We start from the raw sequence: 11,673 nt of genomic DNA, 5'->3' as shown, positions 1-11,673 counted from the left end.
ATAAATCAAATTTGAACCAAACGTTATTAGGCAATATCATGCAAATCATGTTGTGCCATCTAAATAATAACACAAATCCTTGTCCCTCGAGTTATGCTTGTCTTTATCTAATAATTAAGTTATAAAAATTATGGAACAAGTTCATTTATATGGTTTGCTTGGGTTTTGTATACATACGTCTCACCCACCAAATATGAATCGCTCGGATTTTGTATACATACTTTACCCTTTCAGTCCTTAAAGTTTTTTTCGTGCGCTTTAAGGAAACAAAGTTGATATCGACCTGCTTTTTTGGTCACTACGACCTAATATACCAGGTTAAAGCTGATGTGGCTTATGATTTGGAATTTTTTTAATAAAAAAAAGAATAATAAAAATTAGGGCCCACCATCTCTCTCTTTCCCTCTTTCACTCTGATACATTATACAGGAATCCAATCACATAACACTCTATGCACCATTAAAGATTGACCATCGTCTCAAAGTGCAAGAAACTAAATTTCTCTTAGACTTACCCTAATATTGCCTTCAGTGATGTTGACCGTCGGTTATTGCTAGAACCACCATTAACACTGCCTCTGAGGTCACTAGCTGTCGGTGGTCGTTGTTCCTCCACCACCACCTCAGCGGTTGCATTCTAGTTTTGATTTTCAACCACCAAAGCATCCAGATTGACAGCTAATGATTCCCGGCTAGCCCTCAACCAACCAACACCATCACAGGTGACTCCCTTGCATTTCTTCACCTTCACCTTCACCAAATTAAGGCACCAAAGTGCTAGAGCTTCCACTCCATGATCAGACACAGGACAACTCTTGATGCATAGCTTCCTCAACGTTGTGCATTTAGCAACTATGCAAGAAATCTCGACATCACCTATGGTCTCACTCCCACATTGCGCCAATCGCTCTAGCTTTCGGCGGTTTGAAGCCAATCGCAATAAAGTATCATGGGTGAGATTTACACCGATAATGACCAACTCTTGAAGGTTATGGCAGTATTTTGCTACACCGATCAAACTTTCATCGTCAATCATGTTTGTTTTCCACCCGTCAATATGAAGCTTCCTTAGAAGCTTACAATTCTCCACCAAAGACGCTAGCCCTAAATTAGTACATTCTGGTGTTTTTATGAGGTGAAGGATTTCTAGATTTACACAATTGGAAAGGGATTCAAGGCCGATATCGGTTAGCTGAAGTCTCTCCAGATGCACCTCATTCAATCCCTTGATATTATTCGTAACAAGTTTCAGAACCCCATCCTAATTTTCGGAACATCTGAAAAGTCTCATGGTTCTAAGATTTTTGGATCTGATTATCAGCAACGCAAAACATTGTCTGTTGTAGAGATTCTTCAAAGAAATCATCTTAATTTAAGAGAGAGATGGTGGACCCTAATTTTTATTATTCTTTTTTTTACTAAAAAAAATCCAAATCATAAGCCACATCAGCTTTAACCTGGTATATTAGGTCGTAGTGACCAAAAAAGCAGGTCGACATCAACTTTGTTCCCTTAAAGCGCACGAAAAAAACTTTAGGGACTGAAAGGGTAAAATCGAAATATATTGTAGGGCCATTGTGTCATTTTCCCAATAATTAAGTTATAAAAATTATGGAACAAGTTCATTTATATGGTTTGCTTGGGTTTTGTATACATACGTCTCACCCACGAAATATGAATCGCTCGGATTTTGTATATATAAAGAATGTGAAACTAATACCAATACATAAAATGTGAAAAACGCATACCAAATACACAAAATAATAACTATTATCGTTGCATCACACAATAATCATTTATGTTTTGACGTATATACACCACCGGAGAGTAGAGACCAAAGAGAAAAATGCAAAATTGAGTGTGGCATAAAAATGAAACAAAAAGCGGCATTAATTATCAAATAAATACATTGAGTGTTATATTTGAGAAATTTCAAAATACATCAAAAAAATCAAAATTATAAGTTTAAACTCTAGCATATTGTAAATATCGTAAAAGCACACATAACTCATAACTCTTAAAAATAATCCAATAAAACAAAACAAGGATTTCTCTGTTCATAGACAAACATATAACTAAGCTATAAGTTGTGAGTGTTTGCATGTTTCTCCTCACGACATAATTTGAAAATCGGAATATATATATATATATATATATATATATATATATATATATATATATATATATATATATATATATATATATATATATATATATATATATATATATTGGTAAATCTAGATCAAAAAATAATGTGGTTTCCAAATTAAGTGAAGCCAATAAAAAAAATTCAACAACACTTGTCTGGGGTCGGGTCGGGTCGTATACCTTAAAAAATTGGACGAATCAGTTCAACTTGTTAAAACAGATCAGACACCACCAATTAAAAATTTTAACAAAACGATTGAAATATAAATGAAAAAAGCAGTACGTTTTTAATGAAAAACTAGTTGATTATTAGTCCATTGATAAAGCGGTGAACGAAGAGTGAGAGTCTTTAGCATATAAATTTCTTTTTATTACAGCTATTTGTTTATTTATTGATATTTTGAGAGTGCCGATTAAGAAGGGTTAATTTTTTGTTATCAATCTCATAATCCCATGATTTTTGTAATCACATGTGAATCACAAGTTAAATCACAAATGAACTAGATATGAATTACATGTGATTCACATATAAATCACAAGTGAATCATATTTGAATTACATGTGATTCACATATAATTCACATGTGAATCACATATAAAATACGTCTATGTATTTTGTGAGTGTTCTTGCATTAATTAATTTTTTTTTTATTTTCTTGGAGATTTGGAAGAATTTATGGAAAATATTGAAGACGTCAAAAGTGATAAATTGAAGATAATATGGAAATCTTGACAACAAGACATGAAAACGTTTTGAAATTTTGTAGCATTTTTACTTTCTTAGTTTTTTATATTTTTTTTTGTATCGGATAAAATATTTGTACTATTGTGTTTTTTAATTAGTAAATAGAAATGGTTTTTTTTTATATAATTTACTTATGAATATTATAGTATAAGAAATTTGCATATATGCCCTTCAAAAAATACGTATATATGCACAATGTTTACTTTTTTAGTTAAAAAAATTAGTAGTTTTTTTTAAATATTCCAGTTTTTTTTTTTAATTTACTGATTTTTAATAATTTATTGTTTTTTAAAAAATCACAACTTTTTTTAAATCAATTTTTAAAAAAAAAGTCATTTTTCTAAAAAAATCTACAGTATTTTTAAAACATTGAACATTATTATTTTAATAAAAAAATTCGTAAATTACAATAATGCCCTTAATGTGTTGATTTTGATTTAACGTTCCACATTTAGTTCTCGGGTTTTCAGGAAACTATGAGTTCTCAACAAAAAATTAAACATTAAATAAGATTTAATCCTTACATATTCGTCTCATAATCGATTTAGTTCTTATATCTTTTTTTTATTTAATTAAATCTCAAAAATCGGTAATCGTATTCAATTTAACCCTTTTACCCAGTCAACAAGTCATCTAATTTTCAGAAATTATATTTTTGAACCAGATTTCCAAATTTATTACAAATTTGGTTCAAAATTTACACTTTTGACCCATATTATAAATTTTATTACAAATTTGGTCTAAAATTTACCCTTTTAGCCCAAATTTTAGAATTTTGTTATGAATTCATCCTAACTTTAGTTGTTTTTACAACATTCTTTCTCAAAATTTTGTTTTGAGTACGTTTTTTCTTTTTAAAATCAAATTTATACAAAAAAACATATTTTCACATAAAAAAAATCTTATATTTTGTGGGCTTTGGTCGCATAGTTCTCACGTCGTGATAATTAATTATATCCTCATGAGAACAGTCTCCTCACATCGTGAGAACTACTTCTCACCTCGCGAGAACGGGTTTTCACCAAATTTCACTCAAACTTTAAACAGTCATAATAACTTCTTCGTTTCAACTCCGTTCTCGGCGATCTTTATATGCACGTAAAGGTATTGAGGAGTCCCACAACTCTATCTAATTACGATTGACTTAAAATGTAACATCCATAAAAATCATGATAAATTTAAAACATTTTAAATACAACCCAAATCCATAAAGTGTTTACAAAATAGTATTCAAAACATTTTCCAACCTTAGAGTCCCCAAAATCATAGGCCATAAACAAGAGGATGCTCACGGTCTCGCCTTCGCCTTCCCGCAGTCATCCAAAGTACTTGAAACATAACCCAAAACTATAAGCCAACGCTTAGTGACTTCCCCCAATGTACCAACACATAACCAAATAACATATACAATAACAACATGTAATGGGTGCACGGCTAAAAGATTGGATTACCCCTGATCCAACAACATAATTCTAGCTTGCCCTCAGGGCCCACAACTTATGCTTGGCTTGCACCCTGACCAGATCAGTCATCAGACTGAAATACCATCAATCCCTCAGTACGAGTCTGGCATATCGCCTAGTCCTTAAATCGTATCTAAATGCTCATGAGCCCTCAATATGAGTCTGGCATGCCCTACCCTCACTATGAGTCTAGCATGCCCTATCCGACCCTCAGCTCATATCTAGAATGCTCCAGGGTTTGTTGGATACAGCACGGAGTAGTACAACCTCAACCCAACATAATATATCGACATATAACATATAATAAACATATACATATAATCATGCAAAAAGAATCACAGGTAATCCTACAGATCTACCAGACTAGCATATCAACAACTAGCATAATCATGCATTTCTTCAATACTCAGCATATTAGTGAATATCAGGATATGAAACCAATGATTCGGCCTTATGCCTTCGACCCGCAAGTACAATGCGAAAAACTCGCCTTGCAAACTGGACAAAGCTGATGAGGTCTCGAATCTGAATCTCAGCACTAACCGTCTCGACTCAGAGTGAGTACGTAGGGCATACTCCGAAGGTACATTGGGCGTCCTCGCATGTTGACCACCATCGTGGAGGTTGACCTTGTACGCAACGCGTACTATGAGTACACGGGGCGTACTCCCAAAAGCCCAAAACATCTAGTAAGAGCTTAATGGATAAAGTTCTTACGTCCATATTTCAAATCCATGGCTAAAATACTCTTAGGAGTCTTAAAGTCTCCGAATTTACGACTTAGCATGTCCAATAAGTGCTTATCTCAAGGACTTAATCCATTAAGACCTTCTAAATGATGTTCTTACGTCCATATTTCAAATCCATGGCTAAAATACTCTTAGGAGTCTTAATGTCTCCGACTTTACGACTTAGCATGTCCAATAAGTGCTTATCTCAAGGACTTAATCCATTAAGACCTTCTAAATGATGCATGGAGCAAAACTAACCATTGGAATCCATTTTGATGACTCAAGACCCTTCCAAAGGTTTGAAAGGACGACTTAATGGGTCAATAACATGCTTTTTTCAAGAATCGTCATTTTGGGACCAAAAAGAGACTTTAAAGAGCAAAAACCAAGATCTACAAGATGGAGTGGTAAAGATGCAAGCTTTATACCATTTAGAGGTTGCAAACAAGCTAGAAATCCCAGATCTACAATGTACTCCACTCCAAGGTCTTCACACCACCTTCTTTTTTCTTCAAAACCATTCTAAGCTCTCTTAAAGGCTCACAATTTGCTCTCTCTTGCTCTAGGGTTGCTTGAGGGTCGAAATCTCTAAAAGAGGCTGGGTAAAAAGAGGTATTGTGTCCATAAAGATGCTTAAATATGAGCCAATACCCTAAAACTAGGGTTTACATGTCAACCACGTACGCCCCGCGTACGAAGTGTACGCCCAACATACACACACGTACGCATGCCATACTCAAACTTCCAGATTTTTACCAAATTGCCACTATGGGTCCTTTTTTCACACTTACTTACACTTAGGGACCAACCATGCAATATAACTAAATTAGAGGGTTTAAATTAGAAGTACCTAATCATCAGGGTGTTACATAAAACTCGCCGAAATAAAATCCTTAGTTCATGAAAGAAATTTGAAACATCACTTTTCCCATTTTACTCATTGATTCAAAGACACTGACTAAGGTCTTAGATCACATAATCAATATTATCCACATCCATTAGGGTCTAAACCATATTCCCTTGAGTACTAAGGCCTTTAATTGATCCATTTATTGTCCACAATCCTGAAAGAAGAAATTCTCGAAGCAGGATTTTACAACTCTTCCCCACATAAACTAGATTTCATCCTCGAAATCCGTCTTGGTTAGGATCTCTGAAAACAACACCAAAACATTCCATAAGCTTCCTCAAAACACTTTGAAATCAATGCATCTTATAAACAAAACTCAAGGGACCCCTCGAAAACCCACAGATGCCAACAAACAACCAAAAAACTTGAAACTACTCAACCATAACAACTATCTTTCTATCATTAACTGTAAGACCCAACTTCCAGTGAGAACCACTCAAAATGGAAAATTTCAAAACTACAACCACAAACCAACTGATAGGTTATCAGCATAACTACAAAAATTATGTGTTCATGCAACCCTATTGCTTTGGATCTAGGTTTTCACTAGTTGAACATGCAAGCTTGAATACCAAAGCAAAACCCTAGAAACTAGTATATGATTCGAAAATTACACAAAATTAGGGTTTAGAAGTTTACCTTACTTGTTATGTAGTAATAACAAGAACACCTTGAAGATCTTTGACTCTTGAAAGCAAGTACCTCAAGTGTGACACCTCTAATGGCTTACAAACACTTTACGTAAGAGGATGAGAAGGAGAGAGGTGGGAATGCACTAGAATTTTCAGCTCTTCTAGGGTTAGAAGGTAGTGGCCAAAAATCACAAGTATTACCCTCCTTATATACTTGTGGTTGCATAGTCCCAAAGCTAGGGTTTGCAAGTGGAAACCCTAATTCCCTGATTAAGGCCAAAGCAGCCCATGAACCCTCATTAAGGAGCCTTGGACGAAAACTTATAGGGCCTCCCTATAACTTTCGTCTACTCCTTTCCATGGAGTTCTGGAGCCCAATTTCACAACTATCAGTGATTTGCAAAACAACCCATGTATTATTAATTAGTTCCTTTAATCTCATAATTAATTACAAATTAATTTTCGTCACACCCCCAAACCGGAATGGCGGAAACGTTCGGGGGCGGAGGACGTCATGTATAGTATCACAACAATTGAATACTGGTAATCAAAGCAACAACAACCATTGTATTAAGAGAATAAAGTTTACATTGTTTTCGAATCATATATAACTGGCTCCAAAAGTAAATAACAAGTAAAGACTCGAAGCTACTATGCTCCATCTTCTTGAACCCTGTGTGTGTACCTGTCTATTAGTGTCCTGAGAATACAAGTAGGTTTTGAAAGAGTATCAGCATTTAAGCTGGTGAGTTCATAAGTGTTTTGTTTTGGAAAACAGGTTCTATGTTCTTGAAAAGTACGTTGTGTTTCTCTAGAAAACCTTATAATTTCTGATGTAATGAATATTAAGTAAAAAAATTTGTACTAGTATCCTTCTACGAGTACTTAGTGTATACAAATCATATACAATCTAGATCGAACAAACAATCGATTGTGTGGTTCTGTCTCAAGCCCACAACCAAACAAGGAACAGGAAATGAGGCGGAGGCCACACATTCCACTGGTTGTTGGATCCTCATGTACATAACCCTGAAGTATTCACTAGATACTTACAAAATTAACTGTATTGGCCCTTTGAAATCTGTTGAAAGTGTTCCTCAAGAAAATCCAATATTTTCTTAGTAAAAATATGATAATACCAATTCCTTCTATAACCACTTAGCTCACACTACCTATGTATAAACCAATATCGAACAGACAGTTAATTGTGTTGATCTTCCCTAAACCCACAACCAAACAAGGAATAAGGAATGAGGCAGAAACCACACATTCCACAGCCTATCGAATATTCTTCATACGTAACCCGGATGCATAAACTAAGGAATTATATAATTATTAATGAATATTAGTTAGTTGAATGATAAACCGATTGTTTGTAAAGTAATGATATTTGACCTGGAAAATCCTATATTTTCCCTAAGTATAAGTTGTTGTCTTAACTGTTCCAAAAATTGAAAAGTACAAGTATCTTCCATACTTATGTTATTAAAGCATTGTTCTGAATGAAAACCTTGGCTGCTACCAATAAAGTATAGTAGTTTTATTACATAAAATAAAACTAGTTGAAAATGTATTGTTCTGTATACTGAAAGTGTTGTTAATACCCTCCCGTGATCACTTAGTACATACGAGTTATAGAAATCTTGATCGAACAGACAGTCGATTGGGTGATTCTGCCCTAAGCCGAAAACCAAACGAGGAACAAGGAATGAGGCGGAAGTCACACATCCCACTGCATGTCGGATGTTAATTTCATGTCACCCTGATGTATATACCAAGTAATCCCCTAGTTATTAACTCTGATCACTGTTTGTTTAGTATATTATTATGTGAACGAGTCGTTGTTTCCCATGTGAGTTCTTATAACTATGCTAATGGATGATAAACACTACGACGTACTTCGGATGTAGTAAACTGAAATGACGTTTGTCACCCTCGGTTGACTGTAGCTAATAGTCAGGGTGCAGGATTGTCAATCCCGTATAGATCTATACACAAAATCATGCTCTCCCTCCAGGAGACTCTGGTTCCTAAGGAGTAGACTTCCCAGAAGTCGTCTCTCACAATGTAGTTCTCTCAACGAATTCACGAATAATACTATGAAAACCACTTTTTGTTATTAACATGTATCCTTGTTAGAAACTATGTTTGTAAAGTTTGTATCCTTCGTGATTGAAAATTGTTCGTAAATCTAGTAGTAACAACGTTTGTCATGTTTAGTAGTTTTACGCTCAAATGTGTCCCTTAAAACATTAAAAGCTTGGAAAAATATGGGGGTATGAACTCACCGGTTGTTTATCTACACGAGCTTGATAACAAGACTGGAAGGATGACTCTCGAGTTGTTGTATGTGAAGTTAACGGAATCCGGGACTCGATCGAAGTGGAAAAAGTGGGTTTTCAGCCTAGATTCCAATTGAGGCTGATTGCGGCCGTGAAAAGATTGCGGCTGTGAACTGTTCTCGGCCATGAACGGTATTTGAAGGGTTTACGGTCTTTGAAGGGTTCACGGCCTGTTGTTGGTGTTCTTGGTAAAATATGAAGATTTGAAGGGTTTACGGCCGTGAACTCAAGAACGACAATGCTTGATTTGATGAAATGACGGATGTTTGATGCTCCAAAACAAGTTCTAAGGTGGATTTGAGTGATAGATGAAGAGAAACTTGAGTTTTCGGGTGATGATTTTAGAGAGAGAAAGGGTGTTCGCGGCCAGAAAAGTATAAATAAGGGTAGGGGTCATGTATATATAGGTTGGGTGTATGGTTGGTGGTTGGGTCCAGCAACCGTGAACGGGTTTACGGCCGTGATCGGGTTCACGGCCGTGAACACCACTTAGGCCGGAATCTGCTAATTTTCGAAGGAAACTCAGGTTTTCGCGCGATTTTGGTTCCGAATCTTATATAAAATTCAATTATATAACTTAAATGGTTTTCCAAACCATAGGAATTTGACGGAACTACATAAAAATTCAAAATTAATTTAACGGAATCAGGCTAACGTTAACGGAAAAAGGTTCGGGTTGTCACAATTTCTGATTAGATTCTAATTTATAATATGATTTCTAATTAAAATATTATTCATATAATATATTAATAAATCATTTTAAGTATCAATTTATTATTCCAAATAATAAATTCAACTCTCTCTCCAATAGTCATCCTGTCAAGTTGCACGAGTGAAGGCAACCCAAAAGGACTTGTGCTACTATCAATTCAAGTATATACCAACTATAGTTGTGGGCTTAGACACCTAATCCAATAGTCTCCCACTTGGATAAGTCTAATAACTATGATTGCAAGTATAACTTCAAAAAATAATCAGCACATTGTAGCTCTCAAAAGCGGCTCACGAACTCTGACCTAGTTAGTGGTGTGTCCTTAGATAAGGGATCATAATCCTCCGTTCTGCAAGATATCATGTGGACAAATGACATGGAGCAGAATCATTCTCGTTGTCCAATAGTTTGTTTCCCGATTTCTGACTTGTAATGACATAGAACTTAATTGAACACATCAATTCAGTCCTGGTTGGGCCCGAAACATAAGTCAACACCAAATCATCGAGGGGCCCAAAATATTGCTTTTTTCCTCATTAGGGAAAAAGGAACAGATAAACTTTCTCTTATATGCGTGTACTATTTACTCATCAAATCGTACATAACAATACGTTTTATAACATCAAGTTACAGATGCATTTATGCACTATCAATGCATAACCAACTCATAAACCACAACTCATATATCTCGGTTTTAAGATTATACAATATTATCGTCTCATAATTACTCTTGATAAATTCCATGATGTAATTTTATGAGTGTGGGTTAATCCAATACTCAAATCCCCATTTCAAGAGTAGCCATGAATGGTGCAGCAAACCATTGATATATCTAAACATTTTGACAATCTACAAGCCAATTCATGACAGTCTTAATTCACTACTTACTTCCAAAGTATGATCGAATGTGGATGTTTTGAATAACCCAATTATTCGGGAAGTAAAACATGCAAAGTTGAAACATAGAGATAAACAATTGACAAAAGATAGTAAACAATACTCATAAATAAATCTCCATTACTTAATCACCAAATTTCAATTACATTTATCTATTACAAGTTTCTAAATATCTATCTAATCACTAAAACTAATATCGTCCTTCAGACCAATGCTCCTCGCATGCTAAATGTGATTAATCCTACTCAGACCCTTTGTGAGGGAATCTGCAAGATTCTCTTTTGACGATACACTCTTAACGATGAGGTGTCCTAATTCTACTCGATGTCTGATGAAATGGTATTTCCTGTCGATATGTATAGATCTGCCATGATCTCTTGGTTCCTTGGTTAAGGCAACCGCTACTTCATTATCGCAGGAAATCTCCATCGGCTCCTTAATGGTTGTCACAATTCCAAGGTCTGCAATGAAGTTCTTCAACCATATAGCCTCCTTTGACGCTTCGCTCACTGATATATATTCTAATTCACATGTTGAATCAACTATGGTCTCTTTCTTTGAACTTTTCCAAGTTACTGCTCCTCCATTAAGGGTAAACACCCAGCCAGACTGAGATCGGTAGTTGTCTTTGTCTGTCTGAAAACTAGCATCATTATACCTTGTAACTCTTAAGTCATCACTGCCACCAAGCACAAGGACCCAGTCCTTCATCCTTTGCGGATACTTAAGAATGTTCTTAACTTTTATCCAATGAGCTTTACCTGGATTTCCCTGATATCGGCTAACTATGCTTAAAGCAAAAACCACATTAGGGCGAGTACATGTCACAGTGTACATGTCGAGCCAACCGCGGAAGCATATGGAACTCAACTCATCTTTACTATCTATGCATCCGTAGTCGAACTCTGAGTCTTACTCAGCTTGGTATTACTCTAGATAGGTAGCTCTCCTTTCTTTGAATTTTCCATGCTAAAACGCTTTAGCACCTTATCCAAATAAGTACTATGAATAAGTCAATTAGTCTTCTACTCATACTTCTCAAAATCCTTATTCCAGGTTATAGGCAGCCTCTCCCAGATTCTTCATAGCGAAACA

At 35.3% G+C, this 11,673-nt stretch overlaps 1 pseudogene; it reads right to left on the bottom strand.

Moving 5' to 3' along the window:
- Positions 1-636: 636 nt before the first annotated feature.
- On the bottom strand, positions 637-1,365 carry LOC145090054 (F-box protein SKIP2 pseudogene; annotated as a pseudogene).
- Positions 1,366-11,673: the final 10,308 nt, after the last annotated feature.

The sequence above is a fragment of the Lactuca serriola genome, chromosome 2 (genome assembly GCF_051521515.1).
Source record: "Lactuca serriola cultivar US96UC23 chromosome 2, Lser_US96UC23_V15, whole genome shotgun sequence".
Lineage (NCBI taxonomy): Eukaryota > Viridiplantae > Streptophyta > Magnoliopsida > Asterales > Asteraceae > Lactuca > Lactuca serriola.
This window is presented reverse-complemented; position numbering and strand designations above follow the sequence as displayed.